This window comes from Cyprinodon tularosa, unplaced genomic scaffold (assembly GCF_016077235.1).
Source record: "Cyprinodon tularosa strain WSP-4 unplaced genomic scaffold, ASM1607723v1 ctg32, whole genome shotgun sequence".
NCBI classification, from domain to species: domain Eukaryota; kingdom Metazoa; phylum Chordata; class Actinopteri; order Cyprinodontiformes; family Cyprinodontidae; genus Cyprinodon; species Cyprinodon tularosa.
The window spans coordinates 1381608-1398219 of NW_024039030.1; positions in this window are offsets into that span (position 1 = coordinate 1381608).

Below are 16612 nucleotides of genomic sequence, written 5' to 3' on the forward strand. Positions count from 1 at the left end.
CAAGGCAAGAGAGGTGGAGCGATGATGCGAGAAAATGTATAATATTAAGCGAAACATTTGAGCCTCAGATTGGTTGGATTTAGAAACCCTCAAACATGGATTCTCTAATTTTCTGATAAAATGCATGGGAGAATGTATGATATATTTTTTTATATATATTTGCCGCACCTTCATATGCTATTTCAACCTTCTATGTTCAATATGCTTAGATACATGGCTTACTCTGTATGGGACAGCCTGTGTGTAGGTCACATGACATAATATGATTGCTCCTGTGCAAAAAAAAACTTTTCCTACAGTCCTTACAGTTTACATATAAACTTAGTTTTAATTTAGTAGTTTAAACCTTTTCTTAAATATTTGACCAATTGCAATGTAGGTTGTGGGTGTTTTAAACATCCATTCAGGAGCATCATCCATAGGTTTGCTGGTATTTTGGCCTACTGCTTTTGACAGAATTAGTGTGACTGGAAGTATTGTTGTTTTGTTTACATTCACCTTTACAGGTTACATTTTCTATGGTACTAAATGTAGGGCTTTCACTGGAAAAAACGATCAAGAAATAAGTAAAACTGTCTTATATTAAGTGTTTTTACCCCTAATTTGAATAGTTAAATGAGATAGTTTGCCAATGGAATGAGTATTTTTACTCTTAAAACAAGATAATTAGATAATATGCACTGGAAATAAGAGAATGCAGTTGTGTTTTCTTATTTCAAGTGTAAATTGTATTGTTCCATTGGCAAAGAGTTCCACTTACCTCCTCAATTCAAGAACAAATACACTTATTTTAAGAAAAAATTACTTATCTAGATCTAGATTCTTTTCCAGTGTTGTAATGGAAACTCTTTCTAAAGTATAAAAACTGCTGCTCCTGCATCACTTTGAAATCCTTTTTGCATGTGCCCAAATAAGGTAAGCTTTCACTTCCTGTCTGATGTGACTTATGGTGTAGTCTGATAAACAACCTGAGCACAGACAATGCAGGCGAACCGACATCTGTAATAGTAAAAGGAAATGATATCAAGCACAGGAAGAGTTGGTCATGGTGCACAAGAAAATAAGACTGAGAAGCAGTCTGAGTAAAGCCTAATTAATCCACATGAAAAGAGAAATGTGTTCTTTTTCTGAAGGCGATAAGAACATCTGAGCATTCCCACTCTATCAGAAGCCAATCTGCTGAACTAAAACAAAATCCTGCCCACTGTAGCTCAGGTCACTTCCACAAAAGAAAACACAACAGCAACACAGTGGAAGAAGGGGTATATATTGATTTTTAAATAATAGAGGAAGAAAATGCTTTACTTTACTAGGAAGATAATATATGTTACTATTTGAATTTAATTTCTGTCTGCAGTCAGACGCCCCTAAGTGATCTCACTGCTCCTCCACCAGAATGTGGTTATCACATCAATAACCACATCCTCTAAAATTTAATTGTAAGACAGAATTGAAATTTACCTCTTTTTATTCTAAGTAAGGCAGGTTTTGTGTTTAAATGATGATGAGTGTAACTTCTTTGAACTTAGTTCAAGGACTAAATTGTAAATGCTTGGAAGCTGAAATCGCAATACATTGCTCTCCAGTGAAGGTTTTTTTCCTATTAACAAAGATGACTTTCAAACCATCAGTTCTCTGTCCATAATATGAACATTTTGCTTGTCAAAGTTGTGTTTTTTGTTCTTGAAGTGCAAGTGTACAGCTGAATCTTGCCCAGTGCTACTGGCTTACCTGAGCTGTGCCATGCGCCTTTAGGGGTTTTCTGACCTGAAAACATAAAAGGAAAATCATCTCTCCTATGTTATTCCTAATTAACAACACACTCTAAACCCTGAATAATGACATACCTGTTTTTGGACACAAATTGAGAAAAAAAGTTCTGCTCAGACTATTATTGTGCCAAGAACTGGCAGTGAAAACCCCCATGACAGCATACTCCAAGAACAAAATTAAGTCATTTTGTTCTCACAACTTTAGGAGCAAATTGATTTTTTTTTTTTTTTATGAGGAAGTGGGTCAGATAACAGAAACAAGACACATTGTGTGAAACAACTATGGCAAAAAAAAAAAAAAAAAAACATGCAGTTGAGAATAATCTATTACTAAATAATAATAATATTGATCTACAAGGATAAACTGAATACACAAGGAGAAATGAATAAGAAACTACACCTAAATGAATCAAGTAATGTCGCAATAAAGGCCGAGGTTACCATTAGGCAAAACTAAACGTTTGCCTGGGGCCCCATGACACTCCTCACACATGTATGAAAAGGGAAAGGCAAAGAGAGAGAAACAATTCAATTTCAATACAGTTTATTTATATAGCACCAATTCTCAACACATGTCATCTCAAGGCACTTTACAGACACAGTTCAACCAGATCATACAGTCAAACTGATATAAAGTTTTCTATCTAAGGGAAACCAGTTGATTGCATGCACTCACTGACTCAAAGGCAATCCCTCACACCAAACATGCTTATAGCAACAGTGGAGAGGAAAAACTCGATTTTAACAGGAAGAAGCCTCCAGCAGAACCAGACTCAGTGTGAGCGGCCATCTGCTGAAGCCGACTGTGGAACTTGTCCACCAGCTCAGTCCAACAAATAATGAAAGAGAATTCTCTGAAAATATCCATATCTATATAATTTGGCTGCATTGTGTGTTGTCTTCAAAGGTTGTAAGAAAGGCTAAATTATATTCAATACCGTTATATTTCATTAGATGATACTAGTATTGATTTAAAGTAATGTTGAATTGATCATACAATTTATTTTATTTATATATGTGTATGAATATAATTTATATATACATACACATCCATTTGGTCTTACTTTTACATAACTCTTAAACCCCCAGCTACTAGTTTGCAGCACACCGCATCTTCTGCATCATAGAATCAATAAGCTCTTGTGAGATTTTACAGTGCTATATTATAATAAAAATCTCAATGCATCAATATGTCTTTTTACTGCACTGGGTTATACTGGATGAATCTCATTGTAAAATATGTATTGCGATACGTATAGTATTGGCAAATTCAAAGGGCCCAGTGCCTACCATTGCATTGAACCCCCAATTTTGTAAACTCTGGTAAAAAAATATACAGCAGAAAAAATGTCAAAACACAAATTGTTTTGGATTAGGATAATTATAGGTTGATTCAATATTCTGGACTGGGACTCTCAGAAACTTGCTGATTTGTTGCTTATCACAAAGGGCAACGAACCAAAGAGTTGATTTCATCAACTGGGTTTCTTAGACAAATCAGATTTTAATTAACTAAACTTTGACTGGAAAAGCTTAAACTGGACCAAAGTGGTCTCCTTATAATTGAATTGAAAGTTAATATGACAAGGCACAATTCTAGAAAATTTAATCTTTTATTCTCTTGTAAAGAGGTCTACTATTAAGGTACACCATTATGACATTGTCATATTATTGTAGGTTTTAAACAAGAGTAGTGGCCAATTCAGTGTAAATGCTTGAATGTTAAATGAGACCCAAGAAAACTCATGCAGCTGCTCAGATAATTATGTCAAATGAAGACCCCTACTGTGACTGCTAACTACCACAGCCCATTGAACCCTACCCAGTAATTAGAAAAGCTAAAAAGAGAAAGGAAAACGAGAAACCTGAAGTATCAGGGAAAAAATAACGTTCTCAAATGTAAAGCCATTATTTGACCACTTGGAGGCAGCAGGGTAAAGCGAAAGTACTAAATGGGTTTAAAGAGAACAAAAGTCATATTTGAACCTCTAAAGCATGTATTTAAGGAAGCAGAGGAAGCAGACAGGGGTCATTCTGGGTTTTTTTTCTTCAAGTTATATATATATATATATATATATATATATAAATATATAATTGTAATAACTATTTAATCTTAATAACTATGTGTGATTGGATTGACTTTGTTTGAAGAGTTGAATTAATTTAAATTTCTTGTAAATTGATATTAGTAAGCTGTTTAGCAATGTTGTATGTTACTGAGTTAATGCTGCTGACAATGGGCCTGAGTGGTGCCCCTTCTTTGTGAATAAACAGAGGCTAGTGCATCCGAAAGATAAAACCCCCAGACCAAATATGAGCGGGGAGGTATATGCTGTTCAGTGCAGTGAGGAATGCTCTGATCTTTATATTGGAGAAACTAAACAACCTCTCCACAGACGCATGGCCCAACACAGAAGAGCGGCCGCCTCTGGACAAGACTCCGTAGTACACCTACACCTTGTGGACAAAGGACATTCTTTTGAGGACCAGAATGTCCATATTCTGGATAAAGAAAATAGGTGGTTTGAGAGGGGCGTGAAGGAAGCCATCTATGTTAAGAGAGAAAAACCAACTTTAAACAGAGGTGGTGGACTCAGATTCCAGCTTCCAAAAACATACAATTCAATCATAGACATGATCCCTTCCAGATATCACCAAACCCCCCACCCCATCACAGAGGAACGAGGGACCTACCCGCTCCAGCCGGTGAACAATACCTCCTTAACGACCAACCCTTAACAATCATAGACAGGTTTCAGGTATTACAGGAGACAATCCCCCCCTTAATGACAATCCCCCCTTTAACGACCGACCCATAGAACCATAGACAGGTTCAGATATTACAGGCTAACGATGGAACTAACGACCCATTCATCGGTTTCCATTGCATGTTTCCAAGCAATACAAGGCGTTGTCTATATAAGACTCAAACTCACTGCGGATCCAGACATTTGAATTGAGAAAGCTTCCTGGAGAGGTGGCGAAACGTCTTCAAATCTTGAAAACCAAGTCCAGTGGATATTTTTTGAATTTTTACGGAAAAACAAATATGTATATATATATTCTGATATATCATGTATCTTCTCATATCGTATATCTAATCATGGAGAGCTGCCATGCCAGCACAATTTTTTATTATTATTATTTTTTTTTTTTTTACTTTTTTTTGCATTCCAGTTCAGTACTAGCACATACTGAACATTGTCTGCTACTTTCACTACAGTGCATCACCAACTCTTTGCCAGTAGGAGGCAGCTGTGTAATTATAACACCAAAACATTTAGGAGTGACAGTTTGAGTTTGACTTCTACAAGCTATGTAAATTACTAACAAGCCAAAATTATTCCAAAAATGTATTTTACCCTTTCCCTTTAATGTTTGTAATAAAAATACTTTTTTATTATTTTTTACAAAATTAGGACACTTTTATTAACATCTTAGCTTAAGGACTTGCTTTAGTTTCTTAACAATGGTGTATGTAATTTTTGGCAGTGTGTAGAAATAAAGAAATAATTTTAGAATAACTTTGATTTTGTTTTCATGTCACCTTATGCAATATTGTTGAAGCGCATCATTCAAGAAAACTCAGAGTTTTTTCATTACTTACATTAGCTGTCTATATAAGCTTTTGAAAGGAGAATGGTAGATTGGCTGTTGGTGATTTTGGTGGTAATTGAGTGAGAGGTGAAGCTTCAAAGTAGTAGTTATTGTGGAAAATTTGCAGAAAGAACTTTGTAGATTAATACAAACCCAGGTCAGGTCTGTAAATGGATGCCACTTTGCATTATTGTTAAAAACTCTGTTAATTGCAGCCTTGGAAACATTTATAATTTTGACGTTTTCCCTTATTTTTATTTTTTTGCTATGTAAATGGGATAGTGTGGGGTCCTCTGCTGTTTCCCTTGACACATTTGACACTCCAAGCAGGGTTCAGGTGCTATGTCGCTAATTGGTCCATTGGTTTAAAAATAATTGTGGCAGCCTTAGTGGAGCATGGTAAGTATTGTACTTGGGAAAGAGGGGGAAGAATGTGACAGTGTGGGGTACTGTCAATGATGAGGTGCCTTGGCTACTTGGCCCAGGGATTTGCGTTTGGGTTACTGGTGTCATGATTTTGGTTTTGTTCAAGTTTTATCTCTGAGTTTTCATTGGTCTTATTTTTCATTCTGTGTTCTAGGTGTTTTTGATTGTATTTCAGTTCTTAGATATTTCCCGTTTTCCCTCTTGTGTCCGTCTCCTTTTCCCTAGCTCCCTTCTTGCCTCCGTTCACACCTGCTCCCAATCTGCTAATTAGCCTGGTCTTTGTTTCTTTCTCCCATTTATTCTCCTCCTGCCCGGTCGCTCTTTGCTTGTTTGTCGTAATTTTTTTTGCCACCTTCTTGTGAGTATTCCTGGTTCTCAGTTTTTGTGGATTTATGTTTTGGATTTTTGCTTCTGTTGGAGTTTTGGTTAATTAAATATTCAAAAAATCACTTCAGCTTTTTATGCCTGCATTTGGGTCCTGTCAAACCTCCACCCCACTGTGACAGCTGGTCTTTGCGCATGACCTTCACCTGTTAGTCTGGGGATTGAATCCTGCCCAGGAACTCTGTTGTGTACCTTGCCACATAAAGTTGGACTAGCTGTTATGATTTTGATTGGTTTTCTGCTGCATAACTAAACTTTGCTTAAGCTTAACAGCAGGAAATAACAGACTAACATTATCCTTCATGATGTCCAGGTAGTAGGCCAGATTAAATGTAATGTGCCAGTTTTTCACCAAATGTTGCCATCCAAAAGGGTTATATTTTTTATCGAGTTAAAATAATATTTGAAGTGAAGCAAATTTTCAATAAAGTACCGTACAAATGCAAGTACTGTACCAAGGGGAACCTTATGGCGTTCATAATGGTCCACTTATCAAAGCAAATCTCTTGGTTATCATCTCGCACCTGGACATCTAATCCCAGAGCTACATTGGCACACAAGACAGACTCAAAAAAACAAAATAAAAGAAATAACAATATTTTACCTAGATTCCCTTTTTATAAAAAAGGTTTTTGGCAAAGATGAGACAGGCTTTTGCATTCTTCTTATTCTGCAGGCGTTTTGGAACTCTACCATGGATAGCATTTATGTTGAATCCCTTTTGTAATGTTTAATCATAACCAATAAGTGTGTTGGAGGCAATTACGACCTGCAATGCCTGAGATGTCCTGGGTTCCTTTATGATATCTAAAAGTCTCTTAAAAAAATTGTGAGGTCATCCAATCATAAAAAGGTTCTCCTCTGTCTCAGCTCTATACTGCAATTTGCTTCAGACCAGATTCTTTGTAAATGGCTTTGTGACCATTGTATGACTGATGTTTGCCAATTACTGTTTTTTTATTTTTTATTTATGTACCAGGCATGGTATGATTTTTTTTTAGATAGTTTTTATTTACAAGTAATTTCTTGTCCTCCAGATTTGCTAGTAATCCGGTGTAGGTGTGTTTAGTGAAACTGGACTGAACATTGGTTACATTTTACAAAGTAAATTCATAATAAGACCATTACATTTTTAAATGCAATCAAATCTGGTTGGGTATTGGGTAAAATATGTTGTGTTTACCTAGGTTATCTGTCATAAAGAAAATAGGATCAGAAATCTGAAATGCATTGTAACAAAATACCTTAAAGAGGGCAAGTAAAGAAACAGTAACACAACTAGGAATGAGGACGGTAGGGAACATCACGAGGAGAAAGATAAAATATTTAGCAAGATCAAAAACAAACAAACAAAAAAACAAGTAAATAAAATAGAGCATAAACAAACAAAAAAAAAATACTTAATATGAAGCAACTTCAAGATGCAGCCATTTTCACCTTTATTTGTGTAAAGGTCCCCCATCACACTGACCTTAGAGATTCAAGTAATAAAAGAACACACATGTAATAAAATACATAGACTACAACAATACCACAAATTTGGTTTGTTTTATTTCTTCAGTGGCAACTGCTAATAATGATCTCAATTCATATGAGCTGATGATAATTTGTCCCAATGTTTCTTTTAGGATTTTGTACGGTTTAAAACTGTGTATTCACTTTTATGGCAGTAAATATGTGCCATCAGAATTTTAATAAAAAAATACCTCTGAAATTTGAATGTTGTATATTAGTGCTTACTTTTTCAGTATTAAAATAAATTCAGAATATATTTTTAACCTAAAAAAAATTCAATGTCATTATTTGTACATTAAAAAAAAACTTCAGTGTAATTTTTTTTACATGGTTGCAATTTTCAGTTATTCAAAAAAAATCACATTCCTATTTCAAAGTGATCAAATTTTCAATATACATATTTTTCACAGTTTAAATTTTCAGTGTTAAAAAATTCAGCCTATAAAAAATTCAACTTTTCAAAATTCAAATGCAATATTTTCGTTGTCCTCCAATTCAACTTGCTCAAATTCACTGTCTCAAATTCAGTGTCTAAAAATTCGCTGTAAAAATGGCCAAGGTTACTTCAGGTCACAGACATTAGCAATGGATGTCCGATTCCAACATCCACCTAATCACGTGACACAACCGTCATATTGAAGAAGTACCAGTATCACCCAGGTTGGCGACCATGGAGGCGAACTCAAACCCAACGGTAAGTTTAATGCTTTCATATTTCTGTAGTATATTTTATTTTGCGCATGAAGTTTGATACATTATCTTAAAGCCTGATTTAAAACACTGGTTTGGGCCGTTGTTAATCTTACACCGTGTAGTGCCGGCATATTACTTCTCTCTACCTCTGAGCACCCCCCCCCCCCCCCCCCCAATTTCCCCCGTTTTATTTAAAAAAGAAATACCACTTGCGCCAAGTCTAGCTCGGAGGTAGCGAGAAGTAATATGCCGGCACTACACGGTGTAAGATTAACAACGGCCCAAACCAGTGTTTTAAATCAGGCTTTAAGATAATGTATCAAACTTCATGCGCAAAATAAAATATACTACAGAAATATGAAAGCATTAAACTTACCGTTGGGTTTGAGTTCGCCTCCATGGTCGCCAACCTGGGTGATACTGGTACTTCTTCAATATGACGGTTGTGTCATGTGATTAGGTGGATGTTGGAATCGGACATCCATTGCTAATGTCTGTGACCTGAAGTAACCTTGGCCATTTTTACAGCGAATTTTTAGACGCTGAATTTGAGACAGTGAATTTGAGCAAGTTGAATTGGAGGACAACGAAAATATTGCATTTGAATTTTGAAAAGTTGAATGTTTATATGCTGAATTTTTTAACACTGAAAATTTAAACTGTGAAAAATATGTATATTGAAAATTTTATCACTTTGAAATAGGAATGTGAATTTTTTTACTAACTGAAAATTGCAACCATGTAAAAAAAATTACACTGAATTTTTTTTTAATGTACAAATAATGACATTGAATTTTTTTTAGGTTAAAAATATATTCTGAATTTATTTTAATACTGAAAAAGTAAGCACTAATATACAACATTCAAATTTCAGAGGTATTTTTTATTCAAATTCTGATGGCACATATTTACTTCCATACACTTTGCTTTAGCACTCAGGGATTTATGAACATAAAAGGCTCCTAACCTACAGTGTACTCTGCATGAAGAGATTAAAGATATGACCTAGTTTTAGAGTGGACTGGGACTAAAAGCGGACTTCTGCCTTTGGCAAAATGCTAAGAGATTATCAATAATAATCCAAAATGCCAAAGCTCAATTGGGTATCTTTAAAACAGGTGCTTGTACATACAGAGATTCTAGAAAAGAACAGAAGTAGTTTAAATGATCTGAAGTTTCTCTGTATAGACGTTGAAAAGCTTTCTCTGACAGGTAAATACACTCCTTAAAAACATTAAAGGAACCTCGTTTAACCGCTTTTACCTTCTTTTCAGGTATCAATATTTTGCAGGTGTAGATGGTGTTGTTAATCAGTTTTATATATATGTATTTATTAGATATTTTGGTATTAATAAAATGAGCATCAGACTCACTAAAGGGGAGCAATGAGGCAACGCCCAAAACAGGATGTTTTTTTGTTATTTTTGCAGGTGGAGGTCTTAGACATCAAGGTCAGTATAGCTTGCGGTAGCAGTACGCCCCAACCCGGCAGTTGCAAAGATAATCCCAACTCCACCATGGCACATCACAAAGTACCATCGCTGGAGTGTTTGCTGTGTTTGCACAGTCTCAGAGGCATGGAGGTATATTGGGGAAACTAAATATTTGAACGACCTGCTATTTTGCAAGATCTCCCACTTAGAAGTCATGGAGGGGTCTGAAATTTTCATTGTTTGACTTAGACAACTTTCAAACAGCAAAATTTCATTTAGTACAGCTTACAGACAGTAAATGAGCACCGGCTTAGCAGTGAAACGAACATTTTCATTTCATAAATTGCAGCAGTGATCAAATGTAAACAGTGTGGGAGAAAAACACATGGGGCAAAACGCAATAATATGGAAGTTCAGAGTATTTTAAGACAAATATACATGTAAATATGCAGTATTTTGGTTTGGTGTCATAAGTGTTATGCAGAGTCAGTGACTCAATTTAGAGTTTTTTTTTTTTTTTTTTTTTTTTTTACAGTTCAGCAGTCTGATGGCAGTGGGGAAAAAGCTGTTGCAGAATCTGCTGGTCCTGCAACAGATGCTGGCAAGCCTCTTCCCTGAGTGCCACAGGGAGAAGAGTCCATGGTGGGGGTGTGAGGGGTCGCTGATGATTTTACGGGCTCCGGACATGCAGCACTGGGATGAAATGTCTAATGGAGGAAAGAGGAGCCCCGATTATCTCTCTGCTGTTCTCACTACTCTTCTCACGTTCTTCCAGTCTAAGGCGCTGCAGCCTCCACACCACACAGTGAGACAGCTGGTCAGAACGCTCTCTATGGTACTTCTATAGAAGTGGTGAGGATGGGTGGGGGCAGGTGGACTCTCATCCTTTGCTGGAAGTACAAGCGCTTCTGTTCCCCTCTTGACCACTGAGGAGGTGTTCATAGTCCAGGTGAGGTTGTCAGTGATGTGCACCCGCCGTATCACAGACAACCTCTCCTGGACTATGAACATGTAGGTGCATGTCCACTGTGAGAGACATAATCTATGTTAATATGATTCTATAACTATTTATTTATATTATACAGTTGCAAATGAGTATTTGAACCCCTGTCTATCAGCTAGAATTCTGACCCTAAAAGACCTTTTTGTCTGCCTTCAAAATGTCCACCTCCACTCCATTTATTATCCTAAATCAGATGCACCTGTTTGAAGTCATTAGCTGTATAAAGACACCTGTCCACCCTATAGAATCAGTAAGAATCCAACTAGTGACATGGCCAAAACTAAAGAGCTGTCTGACACTAGAGACAAAATTATACACCTCCATAAATAAGAACCATTGTTTAGCCTGTTTCACCAGGTGAGAGATGATCACGGTCATGGAGAGGTCAGGGGAAAATAGTATCCCCAGAAATTGTGTGCTATCCACAAGCTCTATGACCTCCCGTTGTATGCAGAAAGGACCTTGTTCAGTCTCCCTGGACCTCCATTAGCTTGCTTTCACCTTCTTGGTCTTGCTAGTGTTCAGGATGAAGTTATTTTTAGAACATCACAGTTTCAAATTTTGTACCTCTTCTCTGTGGTTGTCTCATCAATGTTGGATATGAAACTCAACATGCTGGTGTCCTCCACAATCTTCTCAAGCATTTTTGTTGTCCGGATAGCAGAGCAGTTATGATTAAAGTGCAATGGTGGCTGGTGGAGGGGGCTATATATTCAAAATAAATTCAAAAAAGTTATCACACCGGTATATTCATATGGATGCTAACAAGAAAAAACATTATAAAAACAAAACATAATTTCATGTACAGGTTTTTGCACATAATTCTTTCCCTTCTGAGGCTTTGTGGAGGCAAATCTGTATTTTGCATGGTCAAATATGGTGTTACCAACCTAAAAAAATAATGTACCAGTTAATAATTAAGAAGTTATTAGTCAGCTTTATATTTTTAATATAAAAAAATACTTATTTCATAAGAATGTGTTTATTTAAGAGCAACTATACTAATTAACAAATAAATAGAAAAAGTACACCATGATATATTATTTTCCTTGTGAAACCCAGATTGTTCATGCTTCTTGCCTTTTCTAAAAACAGCTACCTATAAGTCCTACCTGTCTTTATCCACGTTGGGTCAGATCTTGATGTTTGAAAAAGGAGGCAGGTAAAGCAGAATAAAGTGTTAGCTTCACTTCATGCAGGTAGCCAACTAATTTTGATGTTCGACCGATCAGGTCCGAAAGATTTCACCTCCAGCTTCTCTTTGCTTCCCTTCCATTACTCGACCTGTCAATCGCCTGCACTACAACCATGATGACAGTTCCTGTCACCTCAGGGCGTAGCTTTGGTGTGACCAGAGCTCTCCTATACATCTATATTGCAGAGGAGTTACTGTACATGTAAAACTTTTAATGAGTTTCAATGAGAAAACATTTTTGCACCCTAGGGAGGAAATATGTCACCAATCTGATAAAAAAAAGCGTTACTCATCATTAAAGATAAAATATTTATCTTGCACATCTAAAAATATATTATATATATATTAATAATATATGTATGTATTTCAAAATATTTAAATCTCATGATTTATTTTTCATTAGGTTTTTTTTATGTCTTACCATAATCAAGGTCCTTGGGTGGGTGGGGCGCGCCCTAGTACCCCCTATTGGCCAGCTGCTACTGAAAAAGTGACTGATTTCGGATTAGTGTTGGTCTGGGTAAGCATATCTATTTAGGGAAGAACAAACAGGTGCAGGACAAAGGATTGGAGTTAGACTACTTGTTTAACAGTTTGCTAATTTAGTGGGTCCTGGGTTTCTACTGGTGAATTGTGTTACGTTTCATGTGGCAAGAATATGTAAGGAGTTTTTAGGAAGAAGTAAGTGGCCTCCACCATACCCTGATCCAGTGTAGTTGAACATCACTTTTATTTTCTTCCAACAGAATTAGATTGCATTTCAGAGTGTCCAAGGGCTTAGTGATGCTCTTGTCAGAATCTGTAAAGAAATGTCCAAGGAAACAACCGTCATCTTATGAGGAGTAGTGTTGTAATCAAGAGTGCATCAACCAAAACCAAGACATTACCCAGACCAGGGAGTACCTAGATGAAGACAAGGTCAAGACATTTGGAGGACAATTTCATGACATGGTCAAGACATTTAGAGGGGACCAAGACAAAACCAAGACCATATATATAAAAGAAAAATTATATTTAATTTTTTTTTTTTTCGAGTTAAAAAACTAAACGGATAAGTCACAATAAATCGTCCATTTCATAGAAAAATTATAGATAAAGCAATGAGTAAGTACCAGTTAATTCAAATGTGCTGTGTGAAAAAATCTCACATTTAAGTCAGGTATTTTTTTGTTAAAATTTTTGAACATTAGTCTTTCCTTTTTTCACTCAGCTGCTTTCCTCCTGTCGTCTCGCACTTCTCTAAACTGAGATCGCTCAAAGGGGTGTGTTTCAATCAGTGTCACACTGGCAGCAGGCAGGTGGCAGCTGCATCTACAGTAGAGGGTCATTATTTCACTCTTATCAGTATGGTATAGGCAAAGCCTGTTACCAAGACAAGACTAAGAACCTTGAGAAAAGACTAATCTTAAGTACTTCAACGTTAAACAAAGAGCAAGCGCAGTGTTTATAGGCATACAAACCACTATTTTGAGTCAATGCAAAAACATTTTAGCAAATTTGCAGCCTGGAACATCAGCTTTTCATTTTCTCTTTCTCTGACTTTTGATCAAGCCTTGTGTGGGTTGATAATGTCAGTTTTTCAAATGATGGATATCCAGCATGATTGTTTTTTTGTTTTTTTTCTCACTTAATGTGCATTTAAAGTGTTCTTTCTATTTTCTGAGAAGTGCAATATAACATCGTTCAATCAGTGTTTGTGCTGAGAGGATTTAAAATAGAGTATTTAAATTTATATTGCCTTGTACCTCCAAAATCTATTTACCAAATACAAACAAGAAAGGGCATGTTTTTTTATTAACATAAAACATTATCACTATTACAGCATTCATTATCGAATGAAAAGCATTCACAGTGTGTGATTAGGAATCTGGTAGTCCAAAGTATTTTTCATGTTTTAGAGATAAACTGCTTAATGGTAGCTTACATGATTACTGAAAGTGTTTTATTCCCTCATTTTTTAGAGGCAAATACACAACTTTAAGCCAAACTAGTACAACTTGGAGCTCTTCTAGTTAACATGGCTTCCTGATAAGCAGCCAGGAACGTGCTGAAAAATACAAAAAGATAATCTTACATGGCAAACCAAAATGAGAAAATCATCATCTTGATTGACTGTGGTTAAATTTGTCCCATATGATTTTATTTAACAAACTAACAGTTTTTTCTTAGGACTCATTGTTTTCCAGCATTTCTACATAGATGTAATTTTGTGTATTTTTCTTTAATTCCTGTACTTATATGATGTACAGCGATGTCAGAAGCAAGTTTATTCCTGCAACATATCGTTTTTTTTGCCCACAATCTTGTATATAAGACATAAAAATCTCTCACCTTTTGGCATAATTTGCCACTTTGAATCCCAAATTGGCCATCGAGGTGAATCGTAGATCTGATGAAAAATAAATAAATGGTAGGCAGGGCCTAAGTGCTTGAGTGATTCCATATATAGTTTGATATAACGTTGGTTACACACAAGAGTTTTGCTCTGATATTCAGCAGTTTTCACATTTTCACCCACAATTATTCATACCCCAGCAGATTAGGAGTACTGTAATCTTTTATTTACAAGGATGTGTGCTCTGAATGGTAGTAACATGTTGCTACAGGTTCCTTGTAATATTAAGCTAAGGCGGAAATTCAACTGAAGAAACTCTGATTACTTCCATTCAATCTGAGGCTGATCCGCCTCCGATGCAGCCAATCCACTTCAAGCTACATTTCCTCGATGCCCAATCATCTTCCAGCACTCAACTTAAAAGCCACTCCAAATCATCTCTAGGCCTGCTCTTCAACAAGCGCAAGATCCGTCGCTCCTATGTCGGACTTTGATTCAGACAACCCACCTCCATCCCCTTCTCCACCATTGTAGTAAGCACATCCGACTCCTCCTCGATGCTCCTTCAACCTCACCTCCAGTGTGTAGTCCCTCCAGACTTTCATGGAGTTCCCTGTCACTTTAAACGGTCCGGCAGAAGACCGCCATGATTGAGCCTGGTTTCTTCCCAAGGGGAGTTTTTTCTCTCCACAGTCGCTTCATGCTTGCTCTTCATGGACAGTTTATGCAACCTTGTTCATTCCGTGACATCTAACTCAAGCATCGCCCTGCATACCAGCCTCTATGGATTAACCAAACTTCATCTATCTAAACTCCACCACCAGTTTCAGGCCCGGGGGAAATATCCTTATTCTCATACATCAGTTTATCTGCATTAAAGTATAAATCAGCGTTTATGTTTCCTGCCGAGGCCTGAGCGCCAAAGTTCAAACTATTGTATCAATAAACTCTTCTAATTGCATCTTTCTCTCTCTGTGAGTTTTTCAGATTGAAATGTTAGCGTAACATTTTACCAGTAACCGCCAACAGTGTCCCAGATGCTGCAGCCCCGGAGAACATGCAGGAGTCCGAAGCCAGGTCAGGCAAACAGATCAGAACAAGAACAGGCAGGCTCAGAGGTCTAGGAGTCCGAAGCCAGGTCAGACAAACAGATCAGATATGGTACAGTCAGGCTCAGAGGTCCAGGAGTTCCAAACACCTTAAATAGAGGCAACAGCAGGTGGATCACGTGAGCAGGGATTAGAAACCAGGCAGGGATGGACAGGTGAATGGAATGAATAATTAATCCAATCATCGGTGCCAAGATCATGACATTCCACCTTCAAAGAATTGGGTTAGGTGTAAATTACTGCTTTCATTTCAATCAGTTAACCAAAACAAATTTTAAATACATGCTAGATTTAAGAATAATGTGGTGCTCAACAGCATATCAATCTTTAGTGTTTCCTCTTTATTTACTCAGCAGTTCTTTCCCCATTCCTTAAACTGTTGCCACCTTTGTTAACTGCCAGTTGTGTATATTTTGTTCATTTTATTTATTGCAATGATTATGTATTCATCAAACTGTTTGTGAATATTGCTCTTGAAATAAAGACTGACTGTTGAAGTCTCAGAGTAAAATGCCCTGTATGTTTGCTTAGATATTCACGTGTGAGGGAAAATCCCATTACTGTCAAGGTTTTCTCCTCTGCTGCTTTTGATTTCATGATATTTGTTTGTTTCAGTGTTGCCTCTAAACCGTTTAAGTTAGCATATCCTTTCGAAGATGACGGAAGTAGTCCATCTGGTGATTTGTCACATGAGCATGTGGGTAAGCACACATTTTTTCTGCATACACTACATCCAAAGAAAGACAGGGTTAGTTAATATCTATTAAGGACAATCATCCCAATCTAGTTTTTCACATGTAGCCATATGCTGTGAAGATAAACATAATTTCTAAGGTTTTTTCAAGGCAATGTAATGACTTAGTCACCAAGGGGAAAAGAGATCAGCATGTGCTGCACTGATCCCAGACACAGGATTAGAAACTAAGCAGATGACTAAAGACGAGAAACAACCTTCCAGTTGAACACATATATGATCTCATCCTTGAAAAGACTCTGCACATGTATGTGCCATTTGTAGTCAAAACATTTTTAATTATCAGTCTTAAAAATATTATAATTTAACCAAGGTCAATGAACAAATGGAAGAAATTGAAAAATGCCTGAGTTTTTTTTGGAGGAACATAAATGGGTACACACATTTGTTTATATG